This window comes from Lissotriton vulgaris, chromosome 9 (assembly GCF_964263255.1).
Source record: "Lissotriton vulgaris chromosome 9, aLisVul1.2, whole genome shotgun sequence".
Lineage (NCBI taxonomy): Eukaryota > Metazoa > Chordata > Amphibia > Caudata > Salamandridae > Lissotriton > Lissotriton vulgaris.
The window spans coordinates 504,188,034-504,207,952 of NC_141697.1; the positions used below are offsets into that span (position 1 = coordinate 504,188,034).

At 47.2% G+C, this 19,919-nt stretch overlaps 1 protein-coding gene across 1 annotated transcript in view; it reads right to left on the reverse strand.

Moving 5' to 3' along the window:
• Positions 1–19,919, reverse strand: part of LRRC9 (leucine rich repeat containing 9) — a 719,638-nt gene that overhangs the window by 451,091 nt on the left and 248,628 nt on the right. The window lies entirely within an intron of this gene.

The following is a 19,919-nucleotide window of genomic DNA, read 5'->3' on the forward strand; positions in this document are numbered from 1 at the left end:
CCCTCATTTTTCTATTTATGAAGGGCACAAACCTCTTTGATTGGTGACCTAACTTTAGAACTTGTCGATCTAAAAATATAAGTCAATATGATTTCCTCACCACAAAAAATCTGTTGTATATGTAAGCCCATGGATTCTTGAATGGTCATGCCCGCAGTACACGTACTTCAACCGAAAGGATAGCTGAAGCAAAGCAAGAATTAAAAAAACACAAATGATTCTAGGAGGCAGCTCTTAGGGCCAGATGAATGACCATTTTATTTTGCACCTCGCAAATTGTGAGGCGCATAAAGTGTGTTTAGCACTGTTTGCGATTCCCAATGGGGTCGCTAATTGTGAGGCTCATTAATATTAATGAGCCTCTCGCAATTTGCAAGCCCAATGGGAATGGCAGGCCATCCCAGGGATGGTGGCCTACTGGGCTCAGCAGTCCACCATGACTGGGACTGCTTTGAAATAAAGAAGTTTTTTAAAAAAAAATGCAGCCCGTTTTCCTTAAAGGAAAACGGGATGCATTTTAAAAAAATTAAACGTTTTCATTAAATTTTTTAAGGGCAGGCAGAGGTCCCTGGGACCTCTGCCTGCCCTGAAAAGATATTTTCACATGCATTTACGAATGCATTACCAACTACTTGAAGTAGGTAGTAATTGCGAGTGTTTTGTGACCACAATTTCAGTTGCAAAACATTAGTACATGGTTTTGAGACTCGCTATTTGGAAGGGAACACCCTTTCCAAATAGCTAGTCGTAAAACCTATGTAACGAGTCGCAAATAAATTGCAACTCGCTAAATAGGCTTTGTACATGGCCCGTGATGTTTTTGCATGTGTAAACGGGGTCATACATCTGGCCCTAAGAAACCTGCCATCAGCCAAGAATAGTTGTTACTGCTAGAAGTGGTGTTTTTCTTTGTTGACACTCCCCCTCTGAAAACCTATTTAAAAATGTAGTATTAGGGTGGTTTTATGGCACATTGCTTCTGGGTGGCCCCACCTGGAAAAATGTGGGTATTACGATACCTCCTGAAATAATTTCCCACCTTAGAAGAGCAGGCAAATGTAGTCTGGAATTTTCCACATAATTATGGGCTTTTCACACTTGCCATATAATCAATCACATGCTACATAAGTTGTTACATTTTAACAAAAACATTACTAAAAACGCTGCCAGCAGTGGATGTCCCTTTGCAAAGGTTAACTGGGCACCTTTCAGTTGCTGATTGCTGTATTTAAGTGTTAAACTGATAGTATGAGGGTGAAACCTTTCCCAGACAGTGGTAACATTTGTAGAAAAGACAAAATAATGAAATGATATAATTACATAATATACCACCCTATGCCATATAATCTACCTTGTCTTCCTGCATAATTTAGTCAACCTGCTGCAAAATGTAGTCAACCCAGCGGGTTGGTCCCTTCCTGCGGCATAATTCTATTGGCCCTGAATAAAATGACAGCGAAACGGTTTGCTAATTTTTCTCTATCCACCCCCTGTTAGAACTTTGAGCAACTTATCACCTGTGAAGGGCAACTGTTTGTTTCAGATGCAGCTGCATTTGTAGAGAGAAAAATCACTAGTTAAGAGATGGAACATTGCCCACGTTATTTTGCTATTTTGCTTTAATGCAAATGTTGCATGGATGAAGGCCGAATGGATAACGAGCATTTATCTCATCCAATCAATTTTGATCAACATAAGAAGCAGTAATAATCTGTTGTACATTTTGAAAAAGTGTATTATAGGAAGCATTTACATATAGTTATATTACAAGCAAAATGCAGACTTTATATTCAATTCAATTCAAAATATCTTTATTCGATTGTTTGATGCAATCATAAAAGTACAGATAAAAATATCGTAAATACATAGTTACATAAAAATACAGAATTTCATTACATTCATTTAAAACCAGTTAATTAAGAAGATAAAAACAATTTCATTTATAAAGTGCAGATTAAGTGTCCCTACGTTTCCTGACAGTTATAACATTTTTTAGCAACAAAGTTGTTCTTGATACAGATACATGAGATTCACTGACATCCCGCTTAATCAGGTTGGCCTAATTGGGGTACAGTCCAAGTTGAGATGAGCATTTTTGCCCGGTGTTCTCGCTCACATCTTCTCTGGTAGGCTTGCTGAGAGGAAACAATGACTTTCTACTCCTTTCAAAATTATACTATTGCCAGAAACAAGCACTTTTCTCCCAGGACTTTTGAAGGCGAGACCTGAGGAAAGGATTTTTTTTCAGATGGTTAAGGAACTAAACTATTTTTCGTTCTACATTATGACTTGCATAGCTCTAAAGAGCCCTGTGAAAATCGTGATGTCATTTTGGATCCAAACATCTATAAAACTGGTGACAGCATTAGAATGGCTGCTTCCTCAGCTGAATAGACATGCACCCAATGATACTTCCCAAAATGGTGCACTTTCAATCTGCTTAGGTTTGCCCGGATTCAAAATCTTTTCTTTAAAGTCTAAACAGATTATAAACTCATTTACCACGTACCCGAAACCACTAACATGTTTCATCCCGTCTTAATCGTGCAAATGTGTCCCAGCACATAATCTCCCAATTGTTTAAACCAGCCTGCTACACTGCAAAAACGGTAATGCTTTGCCATAAATATAAATACTGCTTTCACTCGTGCAACATGTTAGTGGTTTCGGGTACGTGGTAAATGAGTTTATAATATGTTTCAGTAAATATGATTACAGTCCAGAATCGATGATCTTCGTCTTTTAAACGTCGGGGAATGTTTCTTATTAAATAAATGTTTTATTAGGCAAATGAATTAAGTGAAATCACAAAATATGTATCTTTATTTGTAGATCGTTACCGAAACTTGGACTAAGTCTGACTGTGCGGTGGAACTTGGGTGGGCCTGCCCTCCGGGTTATCTTATAAAACACTCCCCTCGAACAACTGGCAGGGGGGGTGGTATAGGATACATATTTAGAGATTCTATCTCATTCACTCAATTGGAGGTGAAGGACGTACCGGGATTTGAGACCATGGGCTTTTCCATCACGGCCCGAGTGGTACACTGGTATCAGGACTATTATGCTATAGGCCTCCCGTATCAACCGCCACGGCCATTCAGTCACTGATTGATCTTATCTACGACCTCTCAAACTCCCATACTAGATTACTAGTGTTAGGTGATTTTAACCTCTGGCCTTCTGGCCCTCAAGATCTGGCATATAGAGAACTTTGCCAAGCATGTAGCAATATACAACTTGAACAGTTGGTCTCAGCACCTACCCACGTTAAAGGGCATACTTTAGACCTTGTATTTGCTGACAAAGATCTAGTCGCAGTGGGAGAGGTCACGGAGCAATGCTGGACTGATCATGCACTGGTTCCGCTGTCTATCTCTCTGCCTGGCCCTCTAAGGATAGGCGATCCAGGTGCCACTAAGATTAGTAGGCAATGGTCTCGTCTTCTGAAGCTTCCAACTAGACCCGTCCTGCTGCCCAGCCCATTTACGGTGAAGGACGGAGTGGATGAAAGCTATCAGGTACTCTGCCAGCAGATTGTGACATCGCTGGACCAACTGGCTCCTATAAGGAAAGTGAGGGACAGACCTAGAAGAACTAATGCCTGGTTCACTGAGGATCTTGGACAGCACAAACTTCGCTGTAAACAGGCGGAACGACTTTGGAGGAGAGACTATAGGGAGACAGATAAGGTAGCGTATAAAGCGACCTTGCAGGAATACAAGATCCAGCTGAAGAAGGCTAAGGCTCAATTTTTGGCAGACACGTTGGCCAAGGCCCCTAACAAATCGCAGGCATTGTTTAAAGTGGTCAACAACCTAGCCAAACCGTCTTGTACTGCTCCGGCCATCCCCGTCTCCCAGAAATTGTGTGACGCTGTGGCCACTGCGTTTGAGGAGAAGATTAAGAAAATCCTGAGTGGACTTCAGATCTCTGGTCAGCCTACATCTTTTCTGCCTCTCCTCGCAGAACCTCCTCCCGCGGAGACCCAGTTGTCCTGTTTTCCTAGTCCTTCCCTGGAGGAATTCTGCCTCCTGGCGAACAGTGTGTCTTCAGGATCACCTCTTGATCCTATGCCCCACAAGATCTGGAAGGCTTTCCAAACTGAGCTGTTTCCACCACTCCACGCCATTTGCTGCCAGTCACTGAGCACAGCAGTAGTTCCTGAGAGCTGGAAGAGGGCAATTGTTACTCCATTAATGAAGAAGGCCTCCTTGGACCCTTCAAGCCCGGCCAATTACAGGCCTATTTCGCTTCTGCCTTTTATAATAAAGGCTGTGGAGAAGTGGGTCATGAAAACACTAACCAGCTGTCTGGATAAAAACTCCTGCCTGGATACTTCACAGTTTGGCTTTAGGCCAGCCCACAGCACGGAGGCTGCTTTGGTCACCGTGTTGGACGATCTACGAGCGCGAGTCGACATGGGCAAGTCAGCATTTTTAGTGCTGCTTGACATGTCGGCCGCGGTGGACCATGCAGTACTACTGGACCGTCTCCAGAGTACAGGAGTAACTGGCTTGGCCTTGAGATGGATAACATCTTATCTCAGTGACAGACAGCAGGCAGTGGCATTACCACCTTTTCGTTCTGCCATGCAGTAAGTGGGTCAGGGTGTCCCCCAGGGGTCGGCGATCAGCCCGATCCTGTTCAATTTGTACTTGCGACCTCTGGTTGCCCTGATAAAGTCATTCGGCATATCCGTCATTAACTATGCCGATGACACTCAATTGATTTTTTCATTTGAGGGTACCAGGGCAATATCGAGAGACTCCTTCCATCGCTGCATGGCAGCTACAGCAGAGTGGCTGCGAGCCAACTCGCTTCAATTTAATGGATCCAAAACGGAGGTTCTCCATTGCTCCTTAGACCGTACCCCTCGTCCCCTTCCTGAAAATTTTTGGCCTACATCTATTCCAGGTACGGTAGAGGCTGCTGAGTCGGCCCGCAACTTGGGAGTTTTGTTTGAATCTAATCTGCAGCTTGAGACCTCTGTGAACAGAACCGTAGCGGGCTGTATGGGCGTACTCCGTGCCCTACGCAAGATCCTACCGCTTCTTCCCAAGGAGGCAAGGGCAGAGGTAGTGCGCAGTTCTATTCTTAGTCGATTAGATTACTGCAACGCACTACTTCTGGGAGCACCAAAAACCTTGATTTTTAAACTTCAGAGGATCCAAAATATAGCGGCGAAATTGGCCCTATCCCGTCCTCGATCTGCCTCTTCCTCGGGCGCATTAGCAGACCTTCATTGGTTACCCATCCAAGAGAGAATTTCCTTCAAGGCGCTCTGTCTCGTCTTCAAGGCCTTGCACAGACAGGGGCCGATACCGCTCCAAAACCTTTTCTCCTGGTATCGTGCTGCCAGACCCCTAAGATCCTCCTCCGCGTTTCTGGTGACGGTCCCCAGGATCAAGAGAGTGAGGATGGGTGGACGTGCTTTTAGCTTCACGGCCGCCACTCTCTGGAACACCCTCCCGTTGACACTGAGGGGTAGACAAGATTTTATCCCTTTTAAAAAGGATCTTAAGACCTTTTTGTTCCCTAGAGCAATGTAATTGGTAGCTTGCCCGCAGGATAGACGCAGTCTCAGCGCCAGGATACCCTTTGGGTGGCAGCCGCGCTTAACAAGTAATTAAATAAATAAATAAATAAATAAATGTCCCTGACGAAGGGAAATGTATTTCCCGAAATGCATTGGGTGATTGGATTAAAATCATGGCATGTGAAACCCATCTCATACTCCTTTGTTTTTGGGAACATGGACGACAAGAGTAATTTAGATACAATAGATTGAACATAAATTAAGAGAAAATGGATTAAAAGCATGGTGTCACAAAGAAGAATATAGTTGAGAAAAATAAAATGGCAAAAGAGACGCACTCCCGGATCACCTGTAGCTGTGGGGCGCGTGGGGCTGGGCCGGCTTGGCAGCACATTGAAGCGGTCAGCGACCGGTGGTGCCATTTTATAGCTTCAGTGCCCGTTGGATTTGGACAGGGATCCTCCTGCTGACCCCGGTTGTATCCAACGAGAATAGTGCCCCTTGGATGTTGTCTCGCATAGGAGGAGTAATGCCACTTGGACTGCGCATTGTACTGGCATAGAACTGCGTGAGGCCTCAGGTGAGCAGCTGTGAGAGCTCCCTGGCAGTGTGGGGTTCCAGAGGGATTTCAGAGAGAAATTGACTTATTGCAGGAGATCACTTAGGTCCGTGTATTCTGTACGATCTGAAGCCACTGCTTAGCACGCGAAGGGCTACGCTACAACATACACATGGTGACGGCTAAAAGGAAAAAGGATCGTTTGGTGCAGGATCTCCTTATGAAGTCTGCCGGGGACTTGCAGAACGCTGGCACAGCTGCCGAGGAGAGGGCCCGGATGAGACGGTCACACTGGAGTTTCTGAAGTCCCTATTTGCCTCCCAGCATGATGACATCATGGCCATTAAGACAGACCTGAAGGTCGACCTCCGGGAAGTAAGAAGGGACGTGGATGAAGTGGGCGAGAGGATTGCTGCCTTGGAGGACTCGACAACAGTCAGAGAGAGGAAATTGCCCCTCTCCAGCAAGAAATAATATGGCTACAGGACCAGAACCTAGATCTCCAAGCACACTCAGAGGACCTGCAGAACAGGTCTAGATGGAATAATGTTTGTGTTTGTGCGGTCCCTACCGCAGCTGAAGGTGAGGATCTGGAGGGGTACGTCCAAGCGCTCTTCCGTGCGATCTTGCACACCTCAGAGGATTCCACAGCACAGTTGACAGGTGTCACTGGGTGGGCCCCCCTCGGCAGCCCCTGCCCCCAGCTGATCCTTATATGCATACATGACTTTAAGGTGAAAAAAGAGATTCTTAGGGCGGCCAGGTCCTGTCAACCCCTACATTCTAGAGATCATTTGCTACAACTTTACCAGGATCTGGTGGCTAATACCCTTCAAAAGCTAAAAGACTTTCGCCCAGTGATCACCAATCTTAAATCGGAGGGAAAAACTTACTCTTGGGGCCACCCGTTTCGCCTCATCTTTCACTATGAAGGAAAGATCTGTCAACCTTGCTCACTGACCGAGGCGTGTAAGCTCCTGAACGTGGATATTGACAACCTGCCCTCGCTGGTTCCTAGACGCAGCCCTGACACCGCCATGATGGAGAAAGAACGCTCTGCGGTACTACAGACCCTCACTGGAGCGGAAGGGGCTCCCTGGACACTAACGATTGAGGTAATGTGTGGTTGAGTCTGGATCTCTTACGACTGGGGAACAGGGTAGCTTATTCCCTGTAGATTCCCTTGCTCATTGAGCAGCCCCATCATTACTGGCCCCCCTCTCGGGATGGACATTATGTAATACTTTCAACAGTTTGATTATTGTTTCTGGTTTGGTTTGAATTGTTTCAGGGTAGGGTGGGTCCCCTCCACTGATCTCTCTAATAGAGGTCTTTCAATGCTGGGTTGCTATGTCACTCCTTTTCGGTTCGCATCTCCCACGATTTGTCGGGTCCCTGTGGTCCCCCAGCTTCAGCTACACATATCCCTTACCTTTACAGGGTACATGGAGATAGAAATATTCAGTTTAAACGTCCGAGGCCTTAATAATCCTACCAAGCGTAAGGCAATTCTGTCCCTTCTATAGTATTCTGGAGGGGGCATAGGTTTACTTCAAGAAACCCATTTACTCCCTAAGGGCACACACAGGATGCAGTCCAGGAAATTTCCCTTCCAATTCTTGACTTCGGGGAAGGGCAAGAAGGGTGGGGTCGCTATTTTGCTTTCCAAGCAAAGCGATTTCAATCTGGTCCTACTAACTTCACAGTGGCTTCTATTTACTCCCTAAATGAACATCAAGAAAAGTTTCTGATTGAGGCTATGGCCGAGGTTCTACATACACCCGATCCTATGGTAGTGGTGAGCGGGTATCTGAATCTAGTGATGGACCCGGGCTTGACCGCTCTAGCGCTAAAACGGGAGGAGCAGGGGCACTCTCTGCACCAGGAAGGGTCTGGATGGAGGAATGTGGGATTAGGGTTGCTATGCGCTGTCTCCACCCCGCCGAAAGAGACTGCATGCACTACTCTGCTGCCAATGTGTCGTACACCCGCCTAGATCATTTCCTTGTCACCCATGCAGCATGGGATTGCGCCCGGACCTCATCCATTGAAGCCCATTCTCTTTCAGATCACGCACATATTACCCTGACACTACAGCTGTCGCTTGCGGCTTCTTCTTCTTTGCTGTCGTCCCCCTTTGTGGTGGAGGATGTAAGACGTACCTTATCAGACTATATAGCAATAAATGATAATGGTTCCACAGCACTGGCTTCAGTCTGGGAAGCTCTTAAATTGGTTTCTCGGGGAGCATTGATTGCTAATGCGGGGCATGACAATAAGACCCGGAAAGCCAAGCATGAGGAGCTAGAATCTAAAGTTAAGGAACTCAAGGCAAATCACAAACGCACGGGAGCTCCCTGGGTCTGGTGTCAACTCGGAAAGGAGCGAATCCAGCTCAGAAGCCTTGATTTAGATAGGGTCGAGCATGCGGTGCTCCGCCTGAAGCATAAGTTCTTCGTGGGTATGAACGGGGGGGACGTATGCTTGCACACTGCCTACGCAGTAAACAGCATGCACAGGCGGTGAAATCGGTGCGCGGCGCTCAGGAATCTGAGATCACTGATGATTCAGGTATAATGATATGTTCAAGGCTTTTTATTCGGATCGCTATTCTGTGGAGTCTCTTTCCCTGTTCAACCCCCATGACTATGTGAATGGCACAGCGATCACCCCACTTCTGCCTAATGAGACAGAGGGTTTGGAAGCACCCATACGAATTGAAAAGGTGACTTCCGCTATTGCCTGCTTGAAACCCTTGAAGGCGTCGGGCCCCGACAGATTTAGCGCGCTTTTCTACAAGACTTTTTGCGCTGAGTTAGCCCCCCTGCTCACCTGGCTGTTTAATTCATTTGTCGAAACAGGCACCCTTACGGCCACGATGCTGCAAGCCTCGATCACAGTTATACCCAAGCCCAGAAGAGACTACTTGTCCTGTAGCTTGTACCGCCCGATTTCACTACTAAACGTTGACACAAAACTCTTCCCTAGTATCTTGGCTCATAGATTGAATCCTTTGATGCCTGGACTGATCGATCCAAATCAGGTGGGATTCATCCCAAGCCGACAATGCGGAGATAATACGAAGAAGATCTGTCATCTTATCGATAAAGTGAAGCACTCCAAGGAAGAGGCGCTGTTGTTGTCGATGCTGAAAAGGCCTTCGACCGGGTTCATTGGCAGTACATGTTTGCCACATTGGTACGATTTGGCCTGGGTACTCAGGTCCGTAGATGGACAGCGAGCATATATAGCACTTTAAATGCGGCAAATGAAGGTGAATGGGGTACGATCTGGCGGTTTCACGGTGGGGAGAGGGACTATGCACGGCTGGCCCCTCTCCCCTTTGCCCTTCGCTCTCTATATGGAGCCTTTGGCTCAAAGACTTGGGGATAATCTTAACGTGCAGGGCATTCCATTCGGAGCTGATTGTCATCTGGTAAGTCTTTATGCCGACAACATTATTTTCTCTTTGGCACATCCATTGACCGCCATGCCGGCTGTTATGGCGGATCTGAGGGCCTTCGGCAAAGTTTCTGGATTCAAAATTAATCTACAGAAATCGCGGGTTCTTAATCTGACTGCTGCTCAGTCAACGGCAGATGCCCTTCAGGCACTGTTCGGTATTTCCTACTTGGGATTGGTCCTGCACAAGAGCCTAAGTAAAACATCAGAAGAAAATTATTCTGCCTTACTTTCTTGCATACGCAAGGATCTATCCCAATGGCAGCGTCTGCACCTATCATGGCTTGGTAGGCTAGCCGCTGTCAAGATGACTGTTCTACCACAAGCACTCTATATCTTTCAAACCCTTCCCCTGCGGCCGCCCCCTGGTATGCTCCCCTGCATCCGAAAAGAGATAGAGCGCTTTCTTTGGGGCCCGATCTCTCCTAGGTTGCATAAGACCTTGCTACAGCGCTCCAAGCAGGAGGGTGGTCTCGCATTACCGATATCAGTCGCTAATATCAGGCCTCATTATTACGTTATCTAGTGGAATGGAACCGTCCAATGACGGAGAAACATTGGGTATTTATTGATCAGACTTTGGCTGGGGGTCCCGTGTGGAGGGAGGCCTGGCTACCTCAGGCCTCCCACTCCTGGGGGCTGTACTCATCACCGGTTACACACCCCACCATGCAAGCCTGGTTAGGGTGTCCTCATCAGCAGCCCGCACAACGTTTCCATCTCCTATGTCTCATCTCTTTTCAAACCCTGATTTCCCTCCAGGTATGGGCAAGGGGGTGGGCATACTCTGGGTTTCTGGTAGTTGCAAGAAGATGGGCCATTTGTTTGATCTCGAAGGCCACATCCCCTTTGAACAACTAGTAGCAGACTATAACCTCTCTCCTTCGGACTGCTTCCTCCATGTACAAATGCTGCACTGGGTATCGGGCTCTTAAATACGACAATTGGCAAGTATGCCCATGCTCCCATTAGAAAAATGGCTCCTTCTGAAAAAGGACAACCACAAACTCATCTGGGACATACGTGTTTCTTTCTCAGGGGACTCGCAGGAATCGGACTGCAGGGCAGAAACGATGGGAGACGGAAATCGATCGGATGCACACTGTCGGACAAGGAGTGGGAGGATGTTTTTTATAGGACTCATCATACTGTACACTCTGTGGGCCATACAGAAACAGCATAACATTTTTTATCGTATTGGTACAAACACAGGCCTGCATGGCCAAATGGAACTCTCAGTGTGATGGTCTCTGCTGGCGGGGGTGTGAGAGCCCTGGTACTCTTCTTCATTCATTGTGGAACTGTCCGAAACGCACAATATACTGGGAAAGAATCTCCGAAGAGATCGATAGAGCCTTTTATAACACTATCCCTAGGTTCCCTGCATATACCATATTAGGAGTGCCCAACGCCTTGACCTTTCACTTGCACTCGTTGAGGGGTATACAAATTGCTTTGGCATTAAATGCTGCTCATCGTGTGATTCTGAGGGGATGAAAAACAGACCAAGTACCGGACCATAAACAATGGCTTCACTGGCTGTGGTTCCTGCTAGGAATGGGAAGGTTGTCCATGGCCCCCCTGGGGGATAAATCTAATTACGTCAAAATATGTGCCCCCTTTATCTCCATCCTTTCAGTGGAGATCCGGGAGTTGACATGTCCCGCATATCTACGTATTTTGAAACTGATATCGGACTAATGATGGTGGTTAGGATCAGTCAACCCGATATGGGCTTCCCTTGCTAGATTGGCCCCTAGAATGGGGCACACCCAGCCTGTGACTGCACTGCGTGGTTCTTCCAGAGAGGGTTTGGGAGGGCGGGGTGGGTTTGTTGGGTCCTTCTAGAATGGACCCCTAAATGTTATTTTCTCTATGCTGTTTAGAAAAGGCAGACTTAGCAGCACTGGTCCTGCTGCGCAGGCGTCAAGTATTTTTCTTAGGTACAAGTAGGAGTTATATTCAGCAGGGCTCCTTCATTGTTATTCACTTGCAACTTTGGCCATCTTTTCCTTTCTCTTTCTTGTTTGACGCGGACGGCTCGAGTGGGTTGTAGGCTGCTTGCTGTGTAACTTTTCAAGTATTTTTCTTAGGTACACGTAGGAGTTATATTCAGCAGGGCTCCTTCATTGTTATTCACTTGCAACTTTGGCCATCTTTTCCTTTCTCTTTCTTGTTTGACGCGGACGGCTCGAGTGGGTTGTAGGCTGCTTGCTGTGTAACTTTTTTTCAATTTGCAGTACTGCACTGGCTCTCTTTTTGCGCACTGACCTTTATGTAGCCGGCCCGTTGGGTTGTAGGCACAGACACAATGTAATGTTTAATCATGGGTTTTGCTAAAAAAAATGATTTAATTCTAAAATACGAAAGTCATTTTGCATGTGTGATAAATAAAATGGTTAATCAAAGGCACTTCCAGATTATTGTCGAGATGGCGAATGGCATAAATTAATATGGCTGAGATACCCGCCACCCCCTCTCAACACAATCCCCAAGGATGGGAAACCGGAAACAGTTCTAAAGTCTTTGGAAGACGGGAGGGAGTAACCCTCCCGGCCGTATTTATTAAAATATGAAACAAAATTAAAACATTAAATAAACAGTTTCATATTATGTACAATTTCATTACCACATTGCGATGTTTGGCTATCCTTAACAGATTCTCTAATACAAAGGTTCTCCTAGCCGAACTAACATCCTACAAAACATTTACTTGAAATTTTGAAATTGTACATCCTAACGTTTAAGGGCCAACGGCAAGGTCGTAACCGGTGTCAAGATCCCTAACCCAGAAATATCGCCCTCACTTGTGAGGGGCGGCCCAGAGGCGTACCTCAAGTGCAATTACCAATTTCCCTTGACTTGACGGGGGCCCCAATAAAACTCGACGCCACTTAGAGGTCGTACGAGGACTCGTGTGAGGTATCTAGAAGGTAGCGTAGACCCCCCCCCCAAACCCCACACAACTTACCACATCTGCCGTCGCAGACGTCCTGGCCCCGGGAAATTCCCCAGGAGGGGGCTGTAACCCCTCCTACCCAGGAAGGGGCCTTGACCGCCTTTCCTTTTCTTTCGGCGACCCATCCTTAGAAGGGACCGCCTCCCCGTTGAGGGGCCAATGGCCACCTCCCCCGAGCGCTCCCATCCGTGTTGGGTGACGCCCACTCATAGGGATCTTCCAATTAGTGCTCACCGATCATGACCTTACCGCCCGACCAAAATAAATACGACAATGCTAACTAAATGACTAAACTAAAAAGACAGTAGCAACTACACTTTTATTAAATGCATGCTTACCAATGAACACTAAAGCAGAATTCCTTTATTTGCGAAATGTAACACAAGTCGACCATTCTTTATTACATACTCAAAATCATCACGATAATAACACAACCTGTAAACGAAAATCAGAGTTATCCATCAACTTTATTCAAAACCCACTTGCTGTCCTCAGGGGCTGGTGGGTGGGTCAAAATTGGCTCTTCGTTCCGTCTCGAGCTCACGTGCAGCGAGGAGGTGCAGCTTCAGAGCACAGGAACAAGAGGATGCCTACGGATCTTGCTTCTCCTTTTATCCGTCTTCAGGGCGGGCGTAAACCCGCCCCTGCCTGCCTGCCCCAAGGGCGTGGCCAGCCGCGTCGGTGTCTAGGCCAACCCACTCTAGGGCGGGAAAAGGCGCGCCCCGGCTACGCCGCTTCGGGCATACCAGCCGAGACTCGCCTCCCGCCCAAGATGGCTTCCCGGGGGGATCGTGGTACTCCGCCATACGTTCGGGGGGACCGAGTGGTCGCCCCTTTCCATATGGCTGAGATACCCGCCACCCCCTCTCAACACAATCCCCAAGGATGGGAAACCGGAAACAGTTCTGAAGTCTTTGGAAGACGGGAGGGAGTAACCCTCCCGGCCGTATTTATTAAAATATGAAACAAAATTAAAACATTAAATAAACAGTTTCATATTATGTACAATTTCATTACCACATTGCGATGTTTGGCTAACCTTAACAGATTCTCTAATACAAAGGTTCTCCTAGCCGAACTAACATCCTACAAAACATTTACTTGAAATTTTGAAATTGTACATCCTAACGTTTAAGGGCCAACGGCAAGGTCGTAACCGGTGTCAAGATCCCTAACCCAGAAATATCGCCCTCACTTGTGAGGGGCGGCCCAGAGGCGTACCTCAAGTGCAATTACCAATTTCCCTTGACTTGACGGGGGCCCCAATAAAACTCGACGCCACTTAGAGGTCGTACGAGGACTCGTGTGAGGTATCTAGAAGGTAGCGTAGACCCCCCCCCAAACCCCACACAACTTACCACATCTGCCGTCGCAGACGTCCTGGCCCCGGGAAATTCCCCAGGAGGGGGCTGTAACCCCTCCTACCCAGAAAGGGGCCTTGACCGCCTTTCCTTTTCTTTCGGCGACCCATCCTTAGAAGGGACCGCCTCCCCGTTGAGGGGCCAATGGCCACCTCCCCCGAGCGCTCCCATCCGTGTTGGGTGACGCCCACTCATAGGGATCTTCCAATTAGTGCTCACGATCATGACCTTACCGCCACAGGCCGGATAGTTGACCGGCTATCCGGACCCCCCACACAACTCCTACCTAAAGGTCATGTTATAACGTCTTCAGCCATGCCAAGTAGTCTCCTATGAGTAACTCATTCCCCACCCGAGACAAATGCACCCCATCCCCCAAATACATATTGTCATCATTAATACACCCATGTGAAATAGAATGCAGTGTCTTGGAACGGAACAACCTACTCACTTTGTTATTAAGCTTTCTAACAGAATGATTTAAAGCCGGAACCGAAATAGCCCCCCGCCACACTTTTCGTGGGATCATATGGGACCATGCAATTGTGCACCCTGGAACTCTCCTAGCTAACCAACTTACAGTGGAAAGCATTGCCTCAAGGAGAAGTCGTCTACCAGTGGTGACCAAATCATTACCCCCAAGATGTACTATGACTACAGCCGGCGGTGACCTCGTCCGCCCTAGTAAACCCTCAAAAAATGATTGAAACTGGTCAATACAGAGACCGCCTCTTCCGTAGAAGGACATACTGTACCCGTATTCCCCAGCCACGTGAATCATGTCACCTGCCTTGAATACGTCCGCGGCACGTCTCACGTATGAGTGGCCCACGACCCACACCTCTTTTCTCACAGCCGGTGATGTCTGACCGCTGGCCCGGTGTTGGGTCGACTGCAAAGTTCGCCCCGCCTCGTAGGCTTGCGCAACTGAAAACCAAACAAAAACAAGAAGCGTGAGTACATTGTTACAGCTTCACAACATGTGCAACCGCACATACCTTTTATAACAATTGGAGGACCAACGCCCCACCCGTTTAACTTGTTCAACATTCAGACCCCTGGCTGTAGCTTCTGTAGCAGCCCCTATCCGAAAGGAATGGGTCCCAAACTCGCCCGGGTTCAAGCCCGCAGCGGCAATCGACATCGCAAGCACCCGCTGAAACTGAAACTTTGTCAGTGGGGTGGCGTCAGCGTGTCTCAACAAGGTCCCCCCCCCATGATGCCACCCTCCGTGCTAAATAATCTTCTAGACACCTTACCGGGCACATGGAAGACCCGGGAATCCTGCGTATGATTACGCAGTCACCCATCCCACTTTGATCGGTCTTGGACCTGACAAATGAGACCGTCATCGTCTCCCCTCTGATCTGGACGTGCTCCTGGCACAATCCTCCTGTCACATCCTGCTTGTTCCTCGCCACTAGTTCGCTTACCCGCATCGCCCCCATGGAATGCCAGCGTAAAAGCGGCTCGGAATAACACTGTCTCAAACTGAGATGAACACGTAGCAGGGAGTCTGGATAATAACTGGGCCAGCCTATCCAAACCTATCGGGCGCCTCTCGTCTACTCTGCGACCCTCAAGGCGTTGCCACCCCCGTAGCGCTTTCTGCACTACGAAAGACGCTGTTGGGTCCTGGATCCCATGAGCCCTAGCAACAAAAGAAATGGCAGCCCGATGCCTCTGAGCCGTGGCCACCGATTTCCCAACCAGGTGTAAAGACATCAGAAAATTTACCACCCACTCCTCCTGTACCCAAAGCTCCTCTCTATCAGTCCCGAAAAAGGCTAAATAGGACCGGAACGCCCCTTCATATGCCTTCCTCGTCCTGGGTGCTAAACTCTCTCCCACGAGGTTACGAAGTTCGGGGCACCGAGAGACCAGAGAGCTTCGGGAAAGGGTGCCGGCTCCGGGTCCGCTGTGGGAAGAAAACCCCAGAAAGCCTGCATACGAAAACGAGACAGTGCATCAGCTGCCTGGTTCATTACGCCCGGGACATGTCTAGCTTTAAACAACACATTCAATTGCATACACAGTAAAACAATTTCTTTTAGTAATCTCAAAAGCCATTTGCATCGTGCTGCCTGGCTATTGATACACTCGACCACGGTCATATTGTCAGACCAGAATACCACGGAGTGATCCTTGAACCCTTCGGGCCAAGTTCTCAGGGCCACTAAAATGGGGAAAAGTTCCAGGAAAGCAGTGTTACTTGTCAATCCACTGTCATGCCATCATGTCGGCCACTTTTGTGCCGACCATCTTGTGCCGAATATAGCACCAAAACCTATGCTCCCTGCCGAATCCGTCCACAGCCCCAGCTCCTCAGAGGACACGGCCGGTTTATTCCAGACGACTCGACCATTGAAATCCGCCAGGAATGCCAACCAAATGCGCATGTCCTGGCGGACCTCAGCCGAGAGCCTCGTGCGATGGTGGCCTTCCTTCAGGCCGACCATGGCTTGAGCAATCGAACGAGAAAAGGGGCGGGCCATTGGTATAACCCTCAGGGCAAAATTCAACTGGCCCACTAGCTGCTGTAACTGATGTAGTTTGACCTTGGATCCATTTATACACATTTGCAGGGATGACTTGAACTTTAACACTTTTTCGGCTGGTAAACGAAAACAACCTTCATCGGAGTCCAACTCGATCCCCAGAAACTCGAGGCAAGTGGACGGCCCCACAGTCTTACCAGGTGCCAATGGCACGCCAAACTGATTCATCAAGACACAAAATTGTGCCAAAGCCTGCCCACATTCCGGGTCCCCGGCTGCCCCCAGGAACAAAAAATCATCAAGGTAATGCATCACATTTCGGAAACCCGTCTTCCTTGTGAAGACCCATTGTAGAAAAGTACTGAATTTTTCGAAATAGGCACAAGATATAGAGCACCCCATCGGCATACACCTATCCATGTAATAATGACCCTGAAACATGAAACCTTGGCTCTTCGTTCCGTCTCGAGCTCACGTGCAGCGAGGAGGTGCAGCTTCAGAGCACAGGAACAAGAGGATGCCTACGGATCTTGCTTCTCCTTTTATCCGTCTTCAGGGCGGGCGTAAACCCGCCCCTGCCTGCCCCAAGAGCGTGGCCAGCCGCGTCGGTGTCTAGGCCAACCCACTCTAGGGCGGGAAAAGGCGCGCCCCGGCTACGCCGCTTCGGGCATACCAGCCGAGACTCGCCTCCCGCCCAAGATGGCTTCCCGGGGGGATCGTGGTACTCCGCCATACGTTCGGGGGGACCGAGTGGTCGCCCCTTTCCAAGACGCAGATTTGTTTTTTAAATATGCCTAGTTTTCGTTCAGCGAACCTCGATCATCAATCCATTCTCCAGAGTAGCAGCATTTCCCATGTTTCTCAACCGGAATGTCACCCAAGTGCTAGCTTTTCATTTTGCTAAATTTGTGTTGATTTTTAATTTGTTGTCAATGCTGTATTTGTTCAGGGCAGCCATGGACTTCTCAGACCGGTTGCTGTGTGATCTAGAATAATCAAACTGTCTGTGCATTTGAGTATTTGAAAGCAGTGGGCCACTACACAGCCCTGCTTTAGCTCTCAATTGGTCCATATCTTGCTTGAGATAATGTTGTTTTGTGGTAATTTAACCTGAGCCCATGTGTTCCAATACAGTTACCGGACGGCCCTTAAGAACGAAGGAGAAATTTCACCATCTAGCTACCTTTGACCAAAATGTAGAGTGGTGTACTTCATTTAAGGTCATCCGATAGTCAGTCAAGTACAAAAACAAACTACATTTTTTAAGTATAAAAGTCTCATAAATTAGAATCGATAAAAAGAACAGATGTCTGTAGTGTTGCCGCTGCCTCTGAAACCAGCCTGCTTTTGACACTGGAATTAAGCTGTTTGATTCAGCCCAAAGCACTGGTACCTTTGGCAAAATCCTAGTGTATTACTTTTATCTTCCACATCAAGCACAGCAATCATTATGCAGTTTGTTGATCTCGTGGGATCAAGTTTTTTATATAAAAGGTATAGAATGGATCCTTTGCAGGCAGATGGTACAATCTGGGTTTCAAAAGTGTAGTAGTATGAAGTAGAGGGAAGTTGGTATTAAAGATGTAGAGTATATAATGAAGACCATTAAAGCCTGACATTCCATTAGATTTGGAAGATTTGATAATGTTCAGAATTAGACTGAGGTTAATATAAACTGCTGCATGGGTTAAGACTAAGGTCAATTACAATGTCATTTGGAAGGGCCCCGAATCAATCGGATTCAGGTTTGCCGAATCAGTTTCAGAAGATCTGTTTCTGACCGATTTAGAAACCTTTCCCAATGACCCATTATGATGTTCGGACTTTCCGAATCGGTTCCGAATCTGAACCGGGCGGTATTCGGAAAGTCAGAGCCGTTCAGACCCAAACATGCGTGTCTACGGGTGTGTTTCCAACCGAACAAGTACGATGTCAGATTTGGACAGCCCTTCCAAATTGGTTGTTCTGGCTGTCAGATTCTCACTTTGGGGGCCAGTAGCAGGCCCCCCTTCATGCGGTGCCTTCCAAATGGGGCCCACGGGGGTACCCAAGGGACCCCCATTTCGAACTATGCACAGTGAGGCAGGCACCATGGGGTGTCCGCCACAGGCTGAACAATTTTCGCAAGCCACGCCTTCCTTCAATTGGAGCATGTGTATTCCTTCGGAACACAGGCTCCCATTGAATTCAATGGGAGTCCGACCAAATCGTATCCGGAATCATCCAGATGCATCATAACCAGTCGGTTGGACTCCCTGGATCCAAGTTGGTTGGAAAGCATTCCGAGACCGATTCGGTTTGAATGCTTTCCTACCGGCATCGAAATCGAGCCTTAAGAAGGATCCCCTCTAACTGAATCATCCACGTATAACAAGGCAATGTAAGCACTTCAAGTTTGCTCAATGATTGATTTGCCCAGATCAATTCGGTAATGGGAGTCAAGGCTGTTTATAAACTGCCAACATTTTCTTTGGAGAACCTAACCTGCTAATGTGAATTATTTTTAGCTATTGACTCTCTGTGTGGGCTCCCTTTGCTTCCCAAGTCTCCTGTTCATAATGTCTCCTTAAACTTCTAACCCCTGCAATAAGTGCAGGTATAGAGGGAAAACGTTTAGTTTCAGGTTTATTAAATAATTGATTTAGCTCTCAACTGAGGTCAATGATATAATACAGATATACATAATAAATAAATAAAACCTTTTATCAAATGATTGTATCAAAGCGTGATTATCTTTAAGATATTATCCTTGCACTGCTATTTGTCTTTTATTATGATATTTCTATGTCTAAGTTTCTTTTATAACTGTCATCGTGCCAGCTAGTAGTTCTTGAAAAGTCTTAAAGAATTACCATCAACTATGAGCAGACAGGGAATTTAATCCAAGATCTCTTGTAATATCACCTACTCCGTGTTTATTTTTTCCTAGTTAGTTAATTAGGACTGTAAGCTTCTAACCTTTCTTAAAAAGATCTTTATTTATTTTTTGTGACTGCTTAAAGTTTGGTTATGCCAGCCCTTTTGAACTGCACCTCTGACTGGTAGATGCGAGCAGTGGTTAATGATGAAGTGCAAGTTAAGTATTAGCTTTATGTTAACCTCCCAACAGTGTAGCAGCCAATTTGAGAGACCCCCTTGTTAACAGAAGGTCTGAATTAGGTCAATGCAGTCATCAGCAGTCAGTCAATTGTTTAATTTGTCTACTGACCCAAGGGATGTCTTAACTAGCGACAACCATTAGATTAACCTATTGCCATGTAAGGCTGATATTTAAGAGCTGTATCTATTAGGCAGCGGGACGCTTGAGTCCTATAATTAAATCAAAAGGTGATGAAATGGCAGAAATACTCGCAGCATTTTGCTGATGTGAGTGTCTGTGCACTTTACGGGCCTGTCACCTAGAAACCTGGCAGTCAAAGAGCATAAATTAAAAGAATGTAAAATACTGAACAAAAACTGGCCTTTGGACCCCTGCTTTGTGGAGGGAAGTGTCACTGTTGGAATGTCCCACATGGAGTCTGTAGCGACAAGGGAAGGCTCG